A 25,800-nucleotide genomic window follows, 5' to 3' on the forward strand; every position below is an offset into this window, starting at 1 on the left:
ATCAATGGAGCAGATTACTCAGATACAAAAAAAAAAAAAAAAAGATAAAACAGGTCAAGTTCTGGAATAAAATTACTTCTTGTGCAGAAAACAACAGGAACAAAGATTAATTGATTTTACCTATACCTAGTGCTTTGAAAATTGAAACTTATGCCCATGTTGATCAATGAACTTGATTAAGTCATAGAGGGTCACTGTGGCTGAGGATGAATAAGCAAGAGGAAGAGGTGAGGGCCCAGTCAGAGAGCCCTGCAGGGGCCAGAGCACGTAGCACCTCACAGTCCATGGTAAGGCTTTGCAATGTTATTTTAATTGCTATGGGAAGGGTTGGGTGGTTTTAATCCTTGAATAATGATATAATGTAGATTTTGTGATGAGATCAGATTAAGAAACTTTAGTTGCTGCCAATTCTATAAATTTCTGTGCATCTACAGTTACGTAAATTAATTTGCTATTTCCATTAAAGAGAGGTCTTATGAGATCTTTGTAGCTAATTGTTATCAGGTTCCTTGATCAACACAGGTAAAAGTTTCAATTTCCAATTTTCTCAGTGCTAAGTATGGGTATAAAGGAAGCCTTTTTATTATAACTATTGTTATTTTGAAGAACTGTATTTATAGTTTTATCTGGCATAATAGGAGCCACTAATCTTCAGAAATTTTAGGAATTAGATTTATTTTAAATGGGATTGGTTCACTTTTCCCTTCCTAAATGATGGACTCTGGGAGTCTCAGCTGAACATAAATGTTTCAAGGTTGATATCAGGAGTATTTGACCTTCTTAAAGGACTGCTTTTCAGAATATTGTAATGACTCTTTGAGAAAGTACCTTTATAAAAAATGTGTTGGACGAAGTGTTACAAAGTTCAAAGAAAGTTATTTTAATTTTTCTTTCTCCAAATACGTATATCCCATTGATTCTAAGGAGCACATTTTCCCCCACATTTCAGCATCTCTGAAGTAGGTATGCATCTTTCATTTAATGATACAATGTAGTTTAACTAGGTTTTTTCTTTTATTCATGGTACATAAAACAAAGATGTTTCTCACATTTGATGATGTCTTAAATTTGAGGAAATTCAGTATATTTTCAGTGGTAAATGGCACAGTTCTAAAAAGACTTGAAGAAAAATATAATTTACAACTTGATCACACATTAGATGAATGAGCAGCTCTCTGTTTTTTTAAGCATTAAATATGTTTTTAAATATCAACAAGTGTTTGTTGTATTTTGTTTCTTTTTTCTTGGCTATGGAAAGATACCAGAAATTATTCAGTTGAATACCCTTATTTTATAAAGTAGAAAGTTTGTTTTATATAAAAATAAGATGACCAAATGCAATTTTACATTCTTTCAGTTTACTTTTGTTTAGTCTTTTAATTGTGTGTGATTAGCTAGATAACATCTTCACTTAGAAGTCCACAAACTTCCAGTTAACAGGTGGATGAATTAGGTCTGTCAAAGTTTGATACTGGTCTAAAATTATATAAGAAGTCAATTGTAGAGCCATGTTTCTTTATGAAGCCTGTGCTCTTTTCCATGAAAACATTAGGCACCCTTTGCAGAAATATCTTGCAAAGCTGGTGGGCAGAGTTATTAGTGAAAACACACCTATATTTAAAAAAATTTAGAGTATCTCAAATTATGTGCCATGAAACATTAATATCAATTGAGATTTTAATAGGTGATCTGAAAAAGTAATTTCTGTGATCAAATACATTTGTCAAATGCTGAGGTTTTAACATTTAATTGGTTGCTATTACTTTCTATTTCATGGCTCTCTTCTATAAATAGGTATACAGATGCTTGACTACAGAATATTTCTATCTTGTGAGATACTGATATTCTAGTAAATAATATTTATGGAGTGATGCTTATGATTTTTCCCTGAAATTCTGTTAAATCCACTAAATAGTAAGAGATTATATTAGTGGTTTTTCTGATATGGCTTAACTCATGGGCTTTGTATCTTGTTCTTGCATAAGCTGTAGTAAGATACTAGATTATCGGTATGTCCACTTTTCTTTGAGTGCTCTGTTCATCCTCTAGCAGAATTAACTCCCTGAAGCCGTGTTGCTGTAGCAGGACTCCATCTCCTCTGCACATGATGAATAACGTCTGACATGCAAACTAGACAGTCATGGCTACTGTTATGGGTTTTATGTTTGTGAACCACCCCACAAATTCCTTTGTTGAAATCCTAACTCTCAATGTAATGATATTAGGAAGTGGAGTCTTGGGGAGGTGATTAAGTCACGAGAGTGGAACACTCATGAATGGGATGGTAGCCTTATAAAATAAGACTGTACGTTCTCTCATCTCTTCTGCCATGTGAGGACATAGCAAAAAGACAGCTGTCTGTGAGTCAGAACACAGGTCCTCACCAGACACAGAATTTGCTGATGGTTTGGGCTCCCCATTTGCCAGACTGTGGGAACTATTTATTGTTTAAGCCACCCACTTTATGGTATGTTTGTTATAGCAGCCTGAATGGACTAGGCAGTTATCCTAATCTGGTTTTCCCTCCAGGGAAAGCAAAGGTGAGAAGTCAGGCCGGTTAGAGGGAGAGGAAGTGTGAGAGGAGCAAATGCAGGAGCCACACAGTGGCCTCTACGCAACAGCTAACGATGGCATCCTGTGACCACCCCACAGCCAGGCCTGAAAGCTCTACCTTTTAATCTATATTGCAGCTGCTTGGGGTCTTTGTGGAACATAGGTAAAGTTCAAGTGCCTACTCATTGATTGTGTAATTATGGATGATCAAAATGTAAATTTCTAAAACATAAATTTTAGCTGAAGATAGAACTTTTTTGGAAACTAGCAAGAAAAATAAAATAAAATAGTGTTTGTGCTATTTTATAGTTCTGTTGTGAAATATAATTGTTACTTGAGTTCAGTTATGTTCCTTAAAACCAATATTATGGAGTTAACCATAGCTGGGAATTTCAACAGAAATACAGTTATACAATCCATTAAATAATATTTGAGAATGTTATAAATAAATTAAGAATACTTCATAATAAGCAAAATTATAAATGAAAATTAGAGTATAATTACCATTTATTTCTGACTTTGCTAATAACTCTTCCTACAGTGTTTCCATGTTATGGATGTGGATGTGGTTAACTTTTAAGCTTTGGTAACATGGCTGTTTGAAAGTAAATTGCTAATTTTTTTTAAGACTTAAAATGTTTAGGAAATTCAGTCTTTAGGAAAGATAGTTGTTTTTTTGTTTTTTTTTAAAATACATTTGGTTCTTATTCTGATTCAGAGTGCTCCTTTGGTGTGTTTAGTGTTACAAATGTCTTCCCGCATCATGTGACTTGATGTCCAATATGGAAAGTTTGCTTATGCTTCATTTTAGGAACAAGGGGAGGCCTTGCATGAAGGTGACTAATTTGATTAGAAAAATGCAGATGACAAAATATATGTTTATCCTTCATTTCTTTTCTCTCTTTCTCTCTCTTCCTATTTTCTTGCTTTCTGTAAAATTTTAATTAGTCATCCTTGAAGTGTAGTAACCTATCTGATGTAATCTCTCAATATGAAAAGGGCAGGTCTGAATGGAGAAGAGGGAAACCTGATGTGAATCTCATCTTAAAAATGCAAAGAGATGTTTCTGAAGAGAGTATAATTGTTCTTCCACATATTTTCTTTGTAAAAGATTTATTATTATTATATAGACCTTCCACAGCAGAATGTGGCAGCATTCTGACAAAAAGCTCAAAAACTAACAAACAGAAACTCCTATTCATCAACTTGAAAATCAGAAACACTAGGAGAAAACACTTTCATACTTTAGAGGATTACCATTTGTTCTTGTTTAGACTATTACTCATTTTTCACTCAGAAATAGAATAAAAGGCCAGTTTATTACTGTAATCTTTTCTACCTTACAAAATCATGCAGTTGGGAGGAGCCTCTTTTCATTATTCATATTCATCTCTTCAATTCATTTCAATTTATGTTCTTTCACTTCAGTATTGATACCAACCTGGGGCCTTGGACTGTTTAATCAATAGAAATTCTTAAGACGAGAAATTCAGGCACAGTTTTATTTGGACTTGTGCTATAGCACAAGGGAGGGAAACCAAGAAACAGGTGACCTTGCTCACTCTCAGAGCACAGGTTCCTTAAATGGGGTCAGGGTAGGGGCTGGTGGGTGGGTGGGGTTGAGTGTGGCTTAGATGGTCTGCCCACCACGCTTCGTGGTGCAGTGTGCAGGGATCATGGCAGTACCCTGCCTTTTGCTCCTGGCACCTCAGAAGTGGCAGTTACTTGGTGGCCTTTCTGTATCTTATTGTTTATAATTGGCCTGACTGCATATGTATGTAGTTATTTTCAGCCCCTTACTGTTTCTTTGTATTCTGTTGCTGGAGGAGAGGAGGAGACATTTGTCCAGGTGCAAGTGCAAGCACTCAGGTAAAGGGTCCCAGGTCTCAGCCCATCTCAGCATAACAATTTAAATTAGTTCAATTTTCCAGCAACATATGAGAAACCATGTAGAAAGGAACCATGAGCAAATTATTTGAGTACAATGTAGAAAAAAGTACCTGATGTTTTAGTTCAACTACATGTAGTAGACATCTGTTTTCAAACACTGTTTTTTTTTTCCTGGTAAAGGTACCTGATTTCCCTGAAGCAGATTACACATTCTTTCCTCTTGTTGCACATTTCCAGTGGCGTTTACTCCACATAGACCCAATCCCCACAGCATGTCATATTGTTCAGGCTACTGTGGTGGGTTTAAGGACAGCCACCAAACCCATTAGAACAATGAAACAAAATGAGTTTTGCTCCAAATGGTGGGGAAAGAATCTCATTGTTTTGAGTTGGCTTTGAACCTGGGCACTTCTTGTTTTTTTGTTTTTTTTTTTTAAGTACCATCAGTTACAATGTGTCAACTTCTGGTGTACAGCATAATGTCCCAGTCATGCATATATTCGTTTTCATATTTTTGAACCTGGGCACTTGTAACAGTCCTTTTGAAACCCATCTGAGAATAAAATCACATAGAGGAAATGTCGTGGAGAAACAGAAATGAGCTTCTGGTGATAGAATTTGGGCTCTAGGTTGAGCCAAGACCTGAGGTTTTGGATGAATTAATTTCCATGATCTGGAATGTTCAATTGTCCTGTTTAAATTAGTTTCAGCTGGGTTTCTGTTATTTGCAAAACTACATATTTTAAGAGCTGTACTAGACATAGAGTCACTGAAATAATTTATGGGGGAAGAAGTTGGTCTTAAGAGGGATTAATAATTTTTCCTTGACAGACAAGAATCTTGACCTCACCACTTATCTTTCCTGTAGGTAACTTATAGTTGGGTCTTGTTTTTCTTAATCTACTTTGGCAGTATGTATCTTTTAATTGGCATATTTAGACCATTTGCATTACAATGATTATTAATGTAGTTTAATTAATGCCTACTTAAATAATTAATTTTTATAACTGTATATCAGGTAAAAGTAACTGAAGTAAATAGGATTTTAGTGTGAGGCTTATTTTCATCTGGCAGGAGTTGGGCCATGTTTATTGGATGCTGCAAATTTGCCAGCAGAGCCAAGTTGCTTCCAGTGTCCTTGTTTCTGACCCTTCTGTTGTTGAGTTTTTGTAGAGATTCCTTAAATAGAGTCTGAGCCTTGCAGTTCTTTTAGCTGCAATCCTTTGCTATTATACGGCAGCCCTTTTGATGTTGTTACTGCTGTTCAGATGTAGAGGGAGGCCAAGCTTTTTATAGTCCTCCTATTGGGTATCGGTCTTTAAATACACCTGAGTTGGGTATTTCTCTTTCTGCATGTTGAAGGCTAGTGGGGGCTGAGTTGGGTAGTTCTCTTCCCCAGGTTGGTTAATCATTGGTAAAATGCCAGTAGGTTTAGGCTCTGGTACAATAGGTTCCCTTAAGGAGGGAATGGAGAGCTCTGAGTGTATTTCATATAGTTACTTTTTCCCCTCCTCCTGCCTGAAGTACAAACAGACTGTTTTTAGCTTTTATGGCGACAGCAATCAGCCTCCTGAAGGTGAAACTCACAAGGATGTGGGGGGCCCCTAATGCTGGGCCTCTTCAGAGGTTTTGACTCCGAAGCTAGTCTACCCTGAGCCTGTAACAATTCATCACTGTCTAAAGTTGTCCCACTGATACTGGCTCCAGCTGTGATCCTGACCGCAGGTGCTGGTGACTACTTCTGGGTTTTTGCTCCTGATAAGCTATGATTCTCTGTATCTGCTTGTCTGTCTCTCCGGATTCTAGGCAGTAGTTTGCACCTGTGACCTCAGTTCTTTGATGAATCTAAGAAGAGCTGTTGATTTTCAGTTTGTGTTCTTTTCTTGTTGTGGGGACCTGAGTGATGACTTTCGAGCTGGTTTCATGGACTGGAAAGTAGACGTCCTCAACCACTTCTCTTTCCAGCTGTGAGTTTTTCCCTAATTATTTTCAGAAACTGTAAAGGAACCTTGGTTATAAAAATCTCTGTGGTAAAAGATCATATCACTGAAAGAAGCTTTGATTTGTATGAGCCTTAAAGGTAAATCTAAATTCAGATTCACTAAACATTATTATGTGCCAAGAAGTTTGGGAGATGTTTTCACATGTATTTTTGATGTAAGTTTTGTGGTACACACATGAGGCTGCATAGAGTTTAAAAGGTTGGATTCCAGAGTCAGATTTATTGGATTTGAATCCCAGCTCCAGCAGTTAATGTTGGATTGGTCCTCATCAAGTTTCTTAGTCTCTCTGTGTCTGTTTCCTCACCTGTGAAAATATAGACAGTAGTGCCTCTTCTGAGAATTAAGTTAAATGATAGCATTATCATTATTACGGTAAAATGTCTCTTAATTTTTGCTTTCCTTTTGCCATTTAATAATTCATTTTTTGCTAATTAAAAAATTTCTTTATAAAGATTTCTTGAAAGTTTTGTCACAGGAAGCAGCCCAATATATTCCTTCTACTCATTCTGATCACTTACATAACAACTAATATGTTCCATTTCCTTTGTTGAAGATTAAAAGTAAAATGCAATGACTGAAATTTTAGTTGCATATACAAAAACTCTACCAGTTTTTGTAAAAGAATGTACAGGAACATTTCCTATATTGCTAGAGAAAGTCATTTTGGTATCATGTGATGTGGTCACTAATTATCTGTTATTCAGTTGAGTTTTTGTGACTTTAAGCAGAACATACATTTTTTTAAAGCCATAAAGTGGTGTGACAATGATTATTCAATGTTGTCAATCAGGATATATGCTATGTTGATAAGCAGATATACCATTGGGCCTCAAACTAAAGGAGTTGAATAAATCAGCAACCAATCTTCGACTCTAGCTGCAAAATCTTGAAAAACAACAAGGGCCAAAAATATTTATAAACTAGTTTATCTATAAATATTTATAGACTAGTTTATAAAATACAGAGATATATTTAAAATTTTCCTTTATTCATCCTATTATATAACATGGAATTCATCAATTCAGTAATAAGAGCCTAAAGTGATAATGATAAAGAAACCATTAATAGTTTCAAAATTGAGCTATTAACAAAGAAGGAAGGAGGTGGAAATACACTATAAAAATAATCCTTGAAGGTAATGTTGTTGTTGTTGTTAAAGACTGAGAAACTGTGTGTGTTTTCCATTATTTGATTAATCAGTAAGGTGATTGTGCTTTGATGTCCTAAAAATTGTATTTCGGTATCTTGAAAATATCAAAAGTATCTAAAATCTTCTTCAGTTAGCATTTATTTAATAGAGGGGAAAATATAGCTTATTTTTAGTATGTACTTTATATTTGTTTTCTCAGTATACAGTCAGTCACAACAGATAAGCAGCATTGTTTACCCACATTTTACCAATTGATAGAGGCTCCTGGAAGTTAGGCTTATACAACTAGCAAATGACAGACCAGACACAGAATCAATATAGAACGACTTAAATTTTCTTATTCTTTCCACCACATCACAGTGCCAGATATCTGAAGTATCACATCATTTCATGGTTTACGAACTCTTTAAACTCATCCAGTCCAGCCAGCCATCTTATGTCCAGTTCAAGCCAGTTAGCTTTTTAACCCCACTGTTGCTAAAGTAACATGAACATCAAGAAGTGACTGCTTCTGCAGAAATACCATTGAATAAGCAAGATGAAGAACACTATACATATAAGGCTTTTTTTTTCTCCTAAAACTAATTGGCCCAGACTAATTTAAATATATAGCTAGTGTAGCCTTACCATTTATTCACACCACAAGTCTTAAGGGAATGAATGGCATCAACTCTGTTTTCCACTAGGGCATATAAATTTCCTTCTGATAGGAAAGTCTCATAGCAGATAATGTTCTTTGGCCTTTCTTCTGGAGGCAAGAGAAAAAGAATGGTTAAAGTAAAACAACTCTGAAATTCTAATCAAAAGAAGGCTTTTTTCCTTTTGTCAAAACATCAGAACATCTTTGTAACTTCAGAAATACTTACGTAAGCAAAAAAAGAGCCCATCATAAGACAAACTGCTGCAAAACCAACACAGGAGTAAATACTAATATGTAAAGTAATGTGATAAAAGAATTCCTTTGTTTTGTTAGAGTACTCAGCTCTCTTTTCCCCTCTTTCATGCTGCTCTTAAAATCACACATGCTCTGCTGCTTCCCTAAACTTGTAGAATGACCAAATATATCCCACTTAGTGGTCAAATTATAATTATGTTTGTATATTTACTCATTCGCTACTCAATTGATTCTTATTCATTTTGAGTCTGTGTTGTTTACTTCATATTCTGATACATGCAGAATGAGAGAGAGAGGGAAAGAGAGAGAAAGAGGGAGAGAAAGATTGATTGAGATTATTTTAAGGAATGGCTCATGTTATTCTATAGACTGGTAAATGCAAAATCTGCAGGTCAGGACAGCAAACTGGAGACCCAAGAAAGAGTTGCAGTTTGAGTCCAGAGACAGATGGCTGGTAGAATTTCCTTCTTTTAGGGGGAAATCTGCATTTTTTTCTCGAGGCCTTCAACTGATTGGATGAAGCCCACCCACATTCTGGAGAACAATTTGCTTTCCTCAAAGACTGCTGATTCAAATGTTTATCCCATTAGTCGTGTAAAAAATGACAAAGTCTTCCCATTCATGACAACATGGATGGACCTTGAAGGCATTATGCTAAGTGAAATAAGTTGGACAGAGAAAGACAAATCTCATTAATATGACAGAATCTAAAAAACAAAAACAAACTCATTTGGAAAAACGTATCAGAACTGTGGTTACCAGAGGTGGAGGGTTGGGGGAGAGTGAATTGGAGGAAGCTGATCGAAAGGTACAAACTTCTAGCTGTAAGATAAATAAGTATGAGAAATTTAATGTACACTGTGATGACTGTAGTTAACACTACTGTATGGTATATAGAGAAGATGTTAAGAGAGTAAATCCTAAGAATTCTCATCACAAAAATAATCTTTTTCTTTTATTTTTATTGTCTCTATATGAGATGATGGAATATAGCTGAACCTATTATGGTAATTTCACAGTGTAAGTGAAATTAGATCATCAGGCTGTATGCCTTAAACTTTTACAGTGATGTATGTCAATTATTTCTCAATAAAACTGGGGAAAAATGTTAATACCATCCATAAAATATCTTCATATAAACATTTAGAATACTGTTTGATGAAATATCTGGGTATCATGGCCTCACAAAGCTGTCAGGTAGAAGTGGAAAAAGAAAAAACCCTGGAAACCAAATTTGTATATATTCATTCATTAAAATGAATATATATATATATATATATTAAAATTTTAAAAATGAGATAAAAGTTAGATTAGTCATGCTTGAATTGAGAAATGATGAATTGGTCATTCTGAGATACTCACCCAAACACTGCACACTGATAAGAATTGTGAGAGGACGGTTCAGAGACCTTGAGGATACATTGTGACACATACCTTTGGTAAAGGAAACGTACCTTGCTGAGCTTCACTGAAAGAACAAAAAATATACGTTGCAATAGGGGAAATAAAATTTGTAAATAAAATATCTTAATTAATTTAATTACCTACTATAAAAATATGACCCAACTCCAGATGAACTGAATAATTCAATAGGGAATTTATCATTATATATTAAATATAAGAAAAATAAAATGTATTGAATAAGAATTAATTGATAATCAAGAAGCAACAACAATAAGGTAAAAAATAGATGGATTTGTTCTCACCCAAATTAAGGATTTTGGTTTAACAAAAACATAATGTACAGAGATAATGGATAACCAAACAATTGAGAACACTTTCACTGTGTTAAACTAGTACTGAGCTGATAGTTAGAATCCAGAAGGAGCACTTGAAAAATCAACAAATGATAAGAAATATAAAAAAAATTGAGCAAAGATTCAAACAGGTAATCCGCAGAAAGGAAAACATAAGTGGCTAGCAAGTATCTGAATAAAGATTTAAACTCATAAATAATTAGATAAATTAAAATCCTTAAAAAGCGATACCTGCTTACAGTCATTGGGTTAGCAAAAATTAGCTAGATAGTGCCAAGTGGTAATAAGAATTTTGGAAGACCAGACTGTTCATTCACTGTTTGTGGGAGTTTATACGCTTTGGCCATTCTAATGTGCAACACTTCAGTGCATTGCCAAATTATTTATATTTATGCTCTGTATACATTAATTTCATACCTAGGTACATATATCACAAACAAGGCCATAAAGCCAAATATAATGAAGTAAGGAGTGAAAGTGATCTTTATGTCCCTAAGTGGAGATTATATAAATAAAATACAGTGAAAACAGATCCTTAAAAAATTAGAAACAGCAAGCTAGGTATAAACTCAGCAGTACCAATAACTTTTAAGAACACAATGCTTAATGAATAAAGAAACAGAATGTGGTTTTAACACAAGAAAATTTATGTGCATTTAAAACATTCTCACAGCACATCCTGGAATATTTTTAAATGGATGTATAAAATGCAGGAATACACATTCAATACAGTAGAGTATTTGCATTTGGGAGAAAAAACAAGAACAAAGAATGGGACTTTTAAAAGAATAAATAAATAAAACAAGAGGAGTGCCTTATATAGAAGAATGATACAGTTTGCCAGATAGTATAACTATTTATCTCTCTATATTTGAGAGAATAACAATAATAAAATAATAATAATAATTATTATACTTTTGTCAGTAGAGGAAAAAATTGCTGTCAACTATATAATGTAACAAATTGGAGGATTGTCAATAGGTAATTAAAATGTGTATGAACAAGACAAGGATGTCTCCTATCTCCTCTGCTACTTAACATTGTTTTGGATTTATTAGTCAATACAATCAGACAAGAGAGATCAATTAGAAAAATAAGAATTAGAAAGAATAAAACTGTTTTCAGATGATATGATTATAAAACTGGAAAACACAAGAGGAGTAATGATAAACTTAACACAAATCAAAAATATTCAGAAACTTAGCAGAGTATAATATTAACATAAAAATAAATAGGCTTGGATGTCTAGTTACTGGCCTATCATCTCTAAACTTGGATTTGATTAAAATTTAGAACTTATGCTCTGTGAACAACATTGTTAAGAGAATGAAAGGTCAAACTCAGACTGAGAGAAAATATGTGAAAACATACATAATAAAAAACTTGTATCCAAAATTAAGAACTCTTAAAAATTAAACAGTAAAAAACTAAATAATTCTTAGTTTAAAAATGGATAAAGATCTGAATAGACATCTCACCAAAGAAGGTACATAGATGATGAATAGTATGTGAAAATAGGCTCCCTGTCATTTATCATTAGGTAATTGCAAATTAAAATAACAATAAGATACCATCACATTCCTATTAAAACATCTAAAATTCCCCTCAGCTGACAATAATAATTGCTAGTAAGGATGCAGAGCAACAGAAACTGGTATTCATTGCTGATGGGAGTGTGAAATACTACAGACACTTTGGAAGACAGTTTGATAGCTTATTAAAAGATCTAGCAATCTCTCTACTAGGTATTACCCAGCTATTTGAGATTTTATGTCCATATAAAAACCTGCATGAGAATGCTTATAACAACTTTATTCATATAGGTCCTAAACTGAAAATAACCAAGATTTTCTTCAGCTGGTGAATGAATAAAACAAACTGGTACATTCATACCATGGAATATTATTTAGTGCTGATCCTAGAAGGACCACTACATTTTTGGTTAAGAATCATGTTATTCTGGACTTGAAGAGGCCTAAAATGTTTTTCCTCTTCTTTTTATACCCAAAATTTGATTGCTAACAACCAAATAGTCTAGGATTTCATCTTCTATGGGGACAGTATAAACCTACCAGAAGCATAAACAGCAGTTATAGAGACAGGTTTCCTCTGTACTTACATTGAGGCAGATACAGATGGCAGGGTATAGCCTCTGGAATAGTACTTAAATTTATTCAAAGTTGAGGCTTACATGCTTATATATTTTGCTTACTTTGACCAAACTAAAAGATACCTTCAGTTACAACTTAAAGTGGAAAAATTTTTTCTTATGATAAAGATGAATAAAGCATATTGCTAGGTGTGAATAGTTTTTTTAGCACCTTTCACGATTAACACAAATTTTTCCATAGAAGTACAACTTATTTTGCATGTACAAATAATTTAGTTCTCCAAACTTGAAACAATAAAGATATCATAAGCAGAATTTTCAGGTTCTCAATAACAAAAGTGATCTACTCACCATTATTTAGCCAAGTATAAAGGGGTTAAAACACAATAATATTCAAACTGACAAAGTAAAAAATCTCTTTTGAAGCTAGTGAGGTAGGGAAGAGGAGAATAAAGTATAACTAACACCTGTCTCCCACATAGTTTTGTAGTGAAAGTCCACAGATTTTTGTACCATATATTGTAAAACTAGCTTACAGTTGTATACTAATAGATATGCATATTATATTTTGCCATTATGTCTATTTGTATAATATGAGTACTGTTTGATATCCCTTTAAGATACCCCATAAGATCTGGTATATATTTACATATATATGCAAGTTATACACATTACTTATAATTTAAAACTTTATTAAGTAATCTTTCTGATAAGTAGAATGTAGCTTATTAAAGGCAAATTGCTAACAATAAATTAAAATGTGTAAAAATTAAACATTAAGGACAAATCTACTCCTTCAGATATTTTGTTGACCTATTTTGTGTAACTCAGTGGATAATAATGTTGTTTATTCTTTGATGAAGTAAAAACAGTCTCCCAGAGCAACACAGAAGAATCAGATGGAAATTCACTAAATATAACAAATTAAGAGAAAGATTTTTTTTTTACACCATTGTGACCATTGTCCACTTTTGCTGATTTCTTCTGCCTCTCAGATCTCTAAACCTTCGTGTGTCCGAGGACTCAGACTTTGGGAGCTCTTCTCATTTTTTATCAACATACCCTTCATTGATTTCATTAATTCTCATACTTGATGAGTTTTAAATTTATTTACTAGCACTGACTGCTATTTTGGACTCCAGATTCAGCTTGACTTTATAATACTGGATTGAACAATATATTTCAATCAGAGATCTTGCTCCCACTTCCACTTTTTTTTTCCCATTTCAGTAAATGACTATTGCATCCTTCCTTTGGCCGGGCAAAACAACTTAGAGTAATCTTTGACTTTTCTCTTTATTCACCAACCTCCATAGCCAATCCAAGCAAATCCTGTTAATTTCACCTGCAAACTAGGTCCTAAATCCTAAGGTTTCAGATGGTGTTTAAAGTTATGAAAACTAATGAAATTGTATGTAGGTAGAAGAATAAAAATATAATGATGGTATTTACTGAGCTTTACTATGTGCCAGGCACTTCCACATACATTAAACCCTATTAATTGCCTGGTGTGCATAATGTTAGTTATCTGCATCAATATTGTCTCATACCATAAAGAGAAACTCAGGTGCCCTAAGTTTCTCCATAGAACTTGCTGCATCTCTCCAATGCGTATCAGTTTTGCGCTCTGTATTCTGGTGCTCTTGACATACAAGATTTATGTAGTACTCCCACTAAAATGAGAATAATTCTTTCTCACTTCACTTGTTTAACATTAGACCCCAAGAAGTGTTTCCTTATACCTCTGACATTAGAATTTTTAGTGAAGCATTCTTTTCTATTTCTGTTTGCAGCTCCTTTTGCTCAAGAATCAGACATATAGCCATGTGTCTTAGTTTCTAGGAATTCAACATAGGTCACCAGATTACACCTAAACTTTCCTACTTTAATACATCTAGGATGGCCTCATTCCAAGAAGACTACCAGTCTTTTAGCTAGATAGATCTACAGTGGAATTACAAACTTACCTGAACTAAAGATGACAGCAGTGTTTATTGAGAACTAATTTTTCAACAGGTGGAAATTTACACAGCTGGAATTTATACTGAGACCTTTTATTCTGATCTAAGTGCCTGAATTGTCAACTGTACTAGAAAAGGGCTCTCTGGCCTAATTCTGAATTTAAACATAGAATTTGCCTTTTCCTAAATCTCCGTGTGTTCCCTTTCTGTCTTTAATTTTCCTGCTGATCACTTGTTATTCCCTTCATGATGCTTGGTATTTTCCCCCCTCAGTTGTTAGGCAAGATTCACGAATATCATCTGTATCTCAGCTTGAAGTTTAGTATTAGTGGTTTTCTTTGCTAGTGTGCCCTTTGATATTGACATGCCACTGCAGGGATGGCATTAATGGTAAACCCCAATTTATTAGTATTTTAAGTCATTTTATTCATTTACTATAGTCTGAAGAGCTAAAAGGCACTTTTAAAAAATGACAACTAGTAATTTATCTTCGCCACAGCCCCTGGAGAGACACATCAATATCAAAGTTCCAGCGCTGGCTGAGAGAGTAGCTTTCTCATCACACTGCAGACAAGCCTCCAGGGACACTTTGGCAGTTTGTTGGATTTTTTAGCAAACAATGAAAAAGGTGGTATCTGAAAAGAGGAAAAGTTGGCAGGGGAAAAGTTAGGATGAGTAACTAAATAAAGTAAATAAAGTAATTTATTAGGTATAATATGTGAATAAAAAATGTAGTCAGCATTACCATAATGTATCGCTTTTAATGGTGTTACATAATTTTAAACTCATCTTTTTATTGGTAAAATAAATGACTGGAACTCTTTTGTCTATGTCACAGTGGTTTGATATCTTATTTCCTTACTAATTTGCTTGTCTTTTCCTAATTCAACCTAAATATAAAAATAAGGATTGTGGTTCATTCAGACAGTGAACATTATTCAGCACTAAAAATAAATTATTGCTAAATGAAAGAAAGCCAATATGAAAAGCCCACATACTGTATGATCCCAACTATTTGACACTCTTGAAAAGACAAAACTATGGAGAAAGTGAAAAGATCAGTGCTTGCCAGGGTTTGCAGGGCATGGGGTGAAAGGATGAATAGGATTTTTAGGGCAGTGAAAATAATCTGTATGATATTATAATGATGAATACGTATCATATATCTGTCCAGACTAGCAGAATGTAAAAACACCAAGAGTGAACTATAATGTAAACTATGGACTTTGGATGATTACGGTGTGTTGATGTAGGTTCATTACTTGTAACCAATGTACCACTCCTGTGGAGGATGTTGATACTAGGGAGGCTATGCCTGTGTGGGGACAGACGGTAAATGGAAACTTTCTGTACCTTTTCCCCAATTTTGCTGTGAACTTCAAATTGCTCTCTGAGAAAAAAAAGTCTCAATTGAAGAAAAAAAATAAGGAAGACTATTATAAATCTCTTGATTCTTGATTTTAATACCCATTGTCTTATGAACAATTGTTTATATATTTGATTATATTGATTTATATATATATTGATTAGGTACAAATTAATTGTAATCTACACTGTCTAACATTTCCCTCCATATTTTAGCCTTATTCATGGATCAAATAATTGAGGGTGCATAATGGTTCATAAATGCTGGAGGATGATATTTACATTAAGAATTTCCTTTTCTTTCAAGTTTCAGATTTTAGACTTGAGTTTCTTTAGTGGAAGAAGTGTTGTTAATTTTTATTTTATTTTAATATTTATTAAAATAGGAAGTAATACTATTTATTTGCTTAATACCTAATTCTGAGAAATTTCATTCCAGAGCTGAGAATTGCAAGTCCTTCAAGATGTTATAGTTTAACAGAGAAAACAGAAAACTAAAAGGAGAAAGAAAATTCAGTATTGTGTATGTAATTCTGGGTGAAGCATAGGTACTCAGTGAGGATATAGGAAAGGAACCTAATACAATTTTTGAGTACTAGGAAATATTTTCTTAAGGAGTGACACCTAATTAGATGCTAGAGGCCTTTCTATGTATTTTCCAGGAAAAGAGGAAGCAAAATATATTTTTAGAAAGGAAGGGTTACATAGACAAAGATCCAGAAACTAAATTAAACATGATATATTTGAGAACTAAGCAAAAATTCAGTATGCCAAGTGTATAGAGTATAAAGAGAAAATGCCAAGATAGGAAATGAGAGAATTAGGCAAGGGCACAATTTTGAATTGTGTATCATAGTAACGCTATTGGAGTGAATTCTAGAGAAAATTTAGACCACTAGATGAATTTTATGTACTGAAGTGGTCTTGTATATAATTTGTGCTCTAGGAAAAGGCCTCTAACATCCGCACAGTTTGGTTTGGAAAGGGGCTGACTAGAAGCAGTAAAATCAGATGGGAGAATTTATGAATAACCCAGGCAAGATTTAATGTTGCCTTGTATGATCTGGGTACATGTTTTGATATTTGATTGCATTCTTCTTATATAAAGCTCTCAATTTTATGTAGAAAAATTTTGCCTCCCCAGGAATTTAAAGAATTTTATTTTTTTTCTTTTTTGAATTTTTATAGTACTTTATATTATGTTTATATTATGGCATTAATAACATTCCATCTCCTACTATGGTTTTGTAAATTCACTTATACCCTTTTCCCAATATTTGTTGAAATTTTAGCCCACTGTAATATTATCTGACTATTCAGTTATTTTTTTGGAGAAATATCTGTAAAAGTACTCGACAATCTCTAACAAATGTATCATTATTTTTTCAAATATCTTCAAAATTAATGTTTTATCAACAATTAGATAAATTAATATTTATGATGAATTAATGAATAGCATCTAATCCTGTCCAAAGTTTGGACATCTCTGGTCTCTTAGGCTTGCCCTATTCATAAATAAGCCAACGATGGACTGGGGCATTTTAGCGTGAATGTCTCCCTGTGTATATAGTAGACAGATAAGCCCAAAAGGCTTGGTGTTTTCTATCACCCATGAAGAACACTGACATGTTAGAATTCTATATATAAAGTCCCAAGATTTTAATAAATTGTAATATAGTTTTAAAGTTTTCAATACACCTAGAATCATCTGGTGATGTTAAGGTTCTGAGTGTATCTTCGGATATTTTCAATACCTGTTACCTGCAAGCAGAGTAACTTGTTTTAATGACCCAAGGTTTTTATACTCAGAATGTTGTGAGATGGATACCAGGTGCTTTATGGGAAGGATTGGCACATATTCAGTGTTTATCACAATATAGTTTTAAGTTGTAAGTGATTTTAGATGCAGGAATATTCTGAGGGAAATTTTCAGACCTATAAAAAAGATACTGTAGAAAAACAAAACTAGATATATGATAAATTGTTATATAGACTGCTGCTGTGGACCATGCTAGTGTTTACTGTATGGGAATAGTTTATAGTGAGAAGGCTTTATTCTTTATGTTTGGAAATACACAGAACTATAAAAATGTAATGATTGGTTTAACCTGTAAAGAGTTTTCTAATCAGTTAGTTCCTGACAGAAGGTGAAAATTATATCTTATAAAGATTTATTTTATTTCTCTCCCTTTAATTTTCAGAGCTCAGGAATGCTTTGAGGATTTTAGAGAAAACCTTATAAATTTTCACAGCTTCATATAGAAGCTATGTGAATAGAAAACATATCAAGAAGATACTAACTTATTTGCATCTGCTTCTCATCTTCATTAATTCATTCCACATTCATATTGATAAAGATGAAAATTATGAAAGAACTGAATTTATGGATTGAGGTAGCAATTTGATTTCCATGGCAACACACAAAAATAATAAAGTAATTAAATGTAGCATTTATAGTTTGCTGAATAATTTAGTTGTCTGGTAATTATTAGTATGATTATAAGATGACATAAACAACTATGTGGCTCAAATGTGTGATTATGTACAATATATGCCAAGCTGGCACTTACTGAACATATTTTGCTGATTTTACAGGCGATTAATAAATACATAGTGCAGCTGTGCTGAAAATGTTAAATAATTTAACTGAAATCGTATGTGTGCGTGTGTGTGTGTTTCTACATGTTTTATCTAGATGCACTTTGCTGGTACTGAGCTAAGTGGTGCTGCTCATTAATAGATCGAAATGTAATTTAACCACTTCAGTAGTAAAAACATTTTAAGTGGAAGTAAGCTTTTTTTTTCTTAATCCAGTTTTTAAGCCTCATTTTAATTTCTAGGCAGAGTTTATTGTCACAACTGTCAGAGTAAAAGTATTCTGTATTTAAAAAAGAATACCAAAATGGAATCCAAACTATTTAATGTTTCAGGATTTTGTCCTACTTAAATAGCAATCATTTTGGCACATTTGGGAAATAATACATAAGAATCTGTATAAAATTTCTTTTCAATCCTGTCTCCTGGATAGCTAGGGGCCGAGGGTGCTGAGGCCAGCATGGAGTGGAGTCTGTGAATGCTCAGGTTTAGTATGGTAGCTGCCATGATGCCTTCTTCATGGCTGCAATTGATGAACCAGAAATATTAAAAGTGGCATATTTGTGACAATTAAAATCTGTATTTCACATCAAACCAATTTACTGGTCTGTAAATGGTTAATTAGATAATAAGAGTAAAAAACATATAAAGTCCATTGGGCAGAAACTTGGAAAATTCACTCAAAGCATACACGTGTTTATGCATAGATACATGCACACACACACATACACGTTCAAAACAGAAGTCAGAGGTGGGACCTACGGTAATTTCTGCACAGACCAGTGAATAGATGCAGTGATTTTTACTGTTGAGTATCCATGGCATTATCAAGATGGGAGGGATGTCTGGATGGATGATATTATAGGAGCTGTTTCATAGAAGAAAAGATGCACATAGCCATGGACTTAACTGAGTGATTTCAGGGTCCTTAAGTAGACTTACACCCAAATATGAGGAATAGAGTGCTGAAGGCTGTATACTCCCTTCAACCTTCCAAACCGCTAATAACAGTAATAATGATGATGACAGTTGTTTATAACCCCTACTACCACCACGAAACCACCCTCAACTCTTCCACTGTTTACTATCTCTATGGATAGGCACACTAAGCATCAAGTTATTGAATTTATATTCCCAGAAATAATACTTGGCACCTTCTTAAAAAACCCTCCTCCCACCTTATCAGACACCATCCCTAGGTTCTATTTGTATTACCTTCTAAATACCGTAATCTTACAGTCCTTTTCCTGTTTGCCCCTTTCATCGAGCTACAATCCTGGCTCAACTGAAATATATATTGCCCCTCCTCTTGATTAGATTATTGTTTAACAATATTCAATTCACTCTCCCCTCACTTTTCTTGGAGGAGTATAATTCTTCATTAGTTAGCCTTGGGAGAATGAACTGGACGGTGAAGGACTTCTTTGATCAATGCTTGAAATGTGCTTATGTAAGAAGTATGCCTTCTTGTGCTTCTACCAGTGCTGTGAGAAAGACATGCCCAGCTAGTTCACTGGTCCAAGGAGGGTAGGCCAAGCTGGACATGTTACTGTGAAAAATTAAAGGCGACATCTGAAAATGAATACTATTGTTATAGTTATTTTAAATTAACCTATATTTTACAAGAGCACCTGAAAAATTCATGATCTGATCTTAACTTTAACATAAATATTAACATTCACAACATACCCAGTCCTGAAGCATCAACCATTGATGCCATTTGATGTGAATCAGTACAGGATTGTATTAAAACAAAACAAAATGAAACAAAAGTCTATTTCTGTTTTTTATACATAATGTGAAGCCTAGACTGAAAACCTACTTCTTTTGTTTGGAGGTGATGCAAATGGTGAAAACCCTGTTACTGAAACCCACCTTTATGAGACATCATGCATGCTCAGGCATAATAAAAATGAAGGATCAAATCATTGTAATGAAACATATTTTGGGGTATCTCCAGGCATGAGATGATGCAATGGAAATACTGGATAGCTAATGCCTGGGGAGGTAATGTAGTGTTGGAAAATGATACAAAATGATAAAAATGTTGCAAAAGAAACCTTTATATCAATAATAAAACCCCAAGGAGAAGTATTTTAATGTTCTCAAATGTACATCACACCATGGGATGCTCATTGTTTTATGGCTTTCTTTACCAAAGTATGTTTAAAATGATAGTAAATGGATGCATAATTTATTTTATTCTGCTAAAAGAGACCTGTTCTACAACATAATACAAGTTCAGTGAAACCAATAATGGCAATAATATTAATTTTCAGATATCTTCATACATTGAATGTCTATAGATAGAGCCAAGGTCAGAGAGAAAGAGAGAGAGAGAGATTTTGGCTGCTTGTGATGACTCTAGCCAATAGTCAAGTTTGTGGGTTAATGCAGTGTCTCTTTAAAGGTTCCAGAAATACTGAAGAAGAATTGACAGGGTCTAGATTCCTCCTCAGACTTGGATTCATTCACATCTGAGTATAAAAATAAACTTGATTCTATGTTTTAGTCAAAAGTGGAGGATACTAGGTAAGAAGAGAGCATTATATTTATTCAGTCATTGAGTAGAATTAAAGGGCCATGCCCAGTGTTTTCAATATTGCATGATCAACAATAGAAATAGGTAAGAATTTGTTTACAATAAACTAGGCCATCATTATGTATATATATAAAACCTGCTTTCATGTTTTTACTACCCTTCCCTCTAAAGGTTATCCATAATTCTGTGCTGCCTTACTACTTCTGAATTTTGTTTGACTAATGCCAGAAAATCAGCTAGCCATTTTTTAGAACTATGGTCTCTGGAAAATTCTTACCGTGAATATATGAGAAGGATATGCAGTAAAGCCCCGTGCTAAAGTGTAAACATGTTTGGAATATTCCTAAAACATTTTCCAACCTACTGCTGCTGTTTGGTTAGCCACAGCCTCTCTGAGAGCAGTCAGGATTCTAAATAGTTGACTTCAAGATACACTGCACGATGGCACAAAATCAGTAGCTTAAAATCAATTTTTATCTTGTATACAATATTTAAATAAAAGAAAGTAATTAATCAAAAATATTTGAAATTAAAGGAGTTCAACATAACTTAGTTTTTGAAAGCTAATCTATTTTTTTGATATGGAAACACTGAAAACTGTATTGTTTTTTTTGTGAAAGAACTGCAGTCTTAATCTCCATGCATATAAAAAAATAAAAACACTTATTAATTTATTAATCTTAAGTGTGTACACGTTTTGGACAAATCAAGTCTAGATGCATAAAAAGTTATATATATAGTGGGTAAATGTAAATGAAGGTGATAATGAGTGGGAAAAACAGTAAGAAAAATTCATAGTAGGTGAAAAGAAAAATAAATGATTAGAAATAAAGGAAATAGCAATCCCTATATGAGTCAGTTTTATAGTGACAGGAGGTTGTGTACTTTGGGGATTTGGAAAAAATATGGAAACCCAAGGATGATATAGTAATAGATAGGCAAATATTTATTGGCTCAGGCTCTTTTCAGAGATTCATTATTATTTATATTTTACTGATGAATACAATTAGGCAGCAAGATCTGAAATAAATTATCAAGTTTCAGAGCTCTTATGTGTTGAAATATATTCCTTCTAAGGAATATACTTACACAATGATGAGCCCCAGCTCCTTGTTGGACTTTTTACAATTATGTCTACTACTTATATGTGTATGTTCTATTTTTAGTTTGTTTTTGCAAGTAAGTTTTAAAGAATCATAGTACATACTTTTAGGATTATTCTTTAAATAGTTAAAATACACAAACACACACATAAATACACATCCTATTAGTTGTTTCTCTGGTGAACCCTGATCAATACATACTCTTTTGTACATCCAATTGTAGATTAAGTTCTGACCCCCAAAAAATCTTGTAAAGTCTGATTGTAAGAGGAATAAAGAGATAGAACAGTAGCTTAAGAGGAATATTGCATCAACAGAAGTGTATTTTGTTTGTTTGTTCCATTTGTTTTTCTTTACATAGAGTCCACTAGATAATATTCATGAAGATAATACTTTATGGTTGAAGTGGTTGATTTACTCAATTGCTATGTATCCTACAGGGAACATCTTCCAATAGTTTATCACTTAGGAGCAATACCAGAGTCCAGGTACCTTAGAATATTATACAGGGCACCAATGCCTTGGATATAGAATCTGTGCTTTGTTGAATTGTTAAGTAGTATTTTCCTTCTATTTGATAATAGAGATGATAATAATTATCATATTTATGGTTTGTGGTTTTGACACCAAAAACAAAGGCAAATAAAGCAAAAATAAACAAGTGGGACTATATCAAACTAAAAAGTTTCTGCACAGCAAAGGAAACCATCAATAAAATGAAATGACAACCTATGGAATGGGAGAAAATATTTGAAAGTCATTTATCTGATAAGGAGTTGATATCCAAAACATATAAACAGCTCATGCAACTTAACAGTGAAAAAACAAACTTTCCAATTAAGAAATGGGCAGAGATTCTGAATAGGCATTTTTCGAAAGAAGGCATACAAAAGGCCAACAGACACATGAAAAGGTGCTCAACATCACTAATCATCAGGGAAATGTAAATCAAAACTGCAATGAGATACCACCTCACAACTGTTAGAATGGCTCTCACCAAAAAGATAGTAGATAACAAATGCTGGGAAGGATGTGGAGAAAAAGGCACCGTTGTGCACCATTGGTGAAAATGTACATTGGTGCAGCCACTATGGAAAATTGTATGGACCTTCCCCAAAATAAAAATAGAACTACCATATGACCCAGCAGTTCCACTTTTGGGTATTTATACAAAGAAAACAAAAATATTAATCTGAAGAGATATATGCACCCCTATGTCCATTGCAATGTTGTTTACCATAGCTAGGGTACAGAAACAACCTAATTGTCCACTGATGAATAGATGAATAAGAAAAATGTGGTGTGTATGTGTGTGCATATATATGTATATATATGAATATTGTGTAGCCATAAAAATAAGGAGATCTTGCCATTTGTGACAACATGGATGAACTTTGAGAACATTATGCTAAATGAAGTAAGTCAGACAGAGAAAGACGAACAGCATATGATCTCATTTATATGTGGAATCTAAAAGAAAAAAAAATAAAACAAGCCCATAGGTACAGAGAACAGATTGGTGGTTGTCAGAGGTGGGGGTGATAAGGAATAAAAAATATTTACAGTTTGTGTGACAGTTATGAAAATATTTAATATTCATCATATAATTACAAAAATGCATTGAGTAAGCGAGTAATATCACTCAAAATATGCTTCCTAATTTTTGTGTTTTTATAAGTACTTATTTTTCTTTCTACAGTGAAAACATAACAGAATGGTTCGTTTTCCTACATAGTAAATTTTATGTGTGTACATGTAATGATAACAACCAATTCTTGAAAAATTCTGAAATTTAAAATTTAGTAAATACCTTTTTCATTTAAATTAAGCCTCAGGTTCCCAAATAGTGAACCATAACAAATTCCAGGAGCACTGAGATATATTTTAAATTTCCTGGGAAAATTAGCAATCTCTGTCAGACACCAAGCAAACTGTTAGCTTCAAGTAGTTTCCATATTAGATGGCTACACTGTGTCTGATGATGTCATATCTTTGTGAAACTGAGTTTTTAACAGTTATGATAAAAAACAGGTATGGGATGAAATCAATGTGGAACAAGGAATGACGATTTGAGATGTTATATAGTTATGAACAGGTGTCATGTTGTTAGGACACAAACACTTGTTAAATATTTGGATCTAGCTATTTAATAAACAAAATTGTTAGCTATTTATTTAGGTTTAAAGGGGCCATAAAAAAAGTTACTGATACCTTGCATTACAGAGAACTGAGAAATTTGGGAAGCCATTGATTCAATAAATACTATTTGAACCCTGTGTGATGGGTGCTATTCCAAGTCTCGTATATAGTGATACAGAAAGCAATAGTAGTTGTTGGCTTTGTGGATTTCACTGTCCAGTGCAGGCTTTTGTCAATTTGCTAATCTATGACAAGACAGTAGAAGTATATGATTATGTTGAATCGAGTGAACGCTATCTACTATTTATATGCCTTTTTCTCACCTACAATCTATTATCACCCCTAGATTTTTAAATTACATTTATTCTATGTCAGGGTTGTTCCTGCACAACACCGTAAGACAGATGGAGTCTCTAGCATCCTTTGTCATTCTTCTCGGTGCCTTCACCCACTCATGGCACAATTTCTCAAGTCCCTGGACTATTATGAGCTTCTGTGGTTCACAAAACTCTTCATTTTATTTTTTTCTCTTGGGTTTGTATAACCAGAAATGATCCATGTTGCAGCCTTATACCTCCCAATTTCAGTTATCTATTAAAATATGAATCTTCTGAGTAAATTGCATTTTAATAAAATATTTCAAGAGAATTACTGGTGTTATTTTGATAGAAATATGTGCATCCACACATGATGAGTGTGAAGTCAGGAGAACTTTATGGAAAATTCTTGGGAAAATCTTATTCTTTGCTATATTATCTATCATCTCATTGAAAAGAGAAGCCATCTATATCTTTTTATATGGGCAAAGCTAGATATTTGATTATCATATTTCTAAGCACTTATCCTTAGTAAGTTCCTTGGCATTCAATATATATCTTACCTATTTTAATGGCTTTTTATTATTACCCAAAACAAATTTTCCCCTTCCAGTCTTCCTACTTTCCCTTTTATGCATTTACTCCCCCATAACATTTCCCTGGCCCATATTTCTCCAGACTAGAATTCCCTGAAACTTATGCTCTTCCAAGTCATATCTTTAAGTCCTTTAAGATCAGTATTGTCTGATAAATGTACCCTGTAACAATCATACTGCTTATCTCAGTTTTTATTATTGTTATTATCTATACCACACAGTTTTACATGTGGATTTAGTTTCTAGTTCTTTATTATACAATTTAACATTTTTGTCTCTTCTGCATTACTAACTAGATTGTAGACTCCTTTCAAGTAACTTACCTCTTTTACTTCTTGGAGTAGTTTTGTTCTGGGATAGAAAATTATTCTATCCTTTTTCCATAGAGAAATTAAGCCTGAATGACCCTCTTATATGCTTACTCTTTCTTTAAAAAAATTTTTTTTTATTGAAGTATAGTCAGTTACAATGTGTCAATTTCTGGTGTACAGCACACTGTACATACATGTATATACATACATGACTGGACATAGATGCATTTTCATATTCTCCTACTCTTTCTTGAAAGGTGTAATTCAGTGCAATGGTGAAGGAAAAGGGGATGCAAGGCAGAAAAGGAGGGAAAGCAAAGAGAAGACAGCACCTTACAGAGCTGGTTATAGCTTCACCAGATAATAGACCTGACCACGTGGAAAGTCTTAGGAGAAGTTGTATAAACTACTGACTTGATGAGCAAGAAATTGTTCTTACGGATTTTTCCTACATTCTCTCTCTTTTTGGCTTAAGTTCAGCCCAAAGGACACGTAACTTTTTGAACTTGCTGT

General features: G+C 33.6%; 1 long non-coding RNA gene across 2 annotated transcripts in view; it reads left to right on the top strand.

Annotated features, from left to right (window-relative positions):
• The first annotated feature begins 260 nt into the window (after positions 1 to 260).
• LOC140696459 (uncharacterized) overlaps positions 261 to 25,800 on the top strand; it is a 343,334-nt gene continuing 317,794 nt past the window's right edge. For both annotated transcript variants that reach the window (XR_012072838.1, XR_012072839.1), the window contains exon 1: positions 261 to 287. This is a non-coding gene — a long non-coding RNA (uncharacterized lncRNA). The remainder of the gene's footprint in view (positions 288 to 25,800) is intronic.

The sequence above is a fragment of the Vicugna pacos genome, chromosome 5, assembly GCF_048564905.1.
Source record: "Vicugna pacos chromosome 5, VicPac4, whole genome shotgun sequence".
Lineage (NCBI taxonomy): Eukaryota > Metazoa > Chordata > Mammalia > Artiodactyla > Camelidae > Vicugna > Vicugna pacos.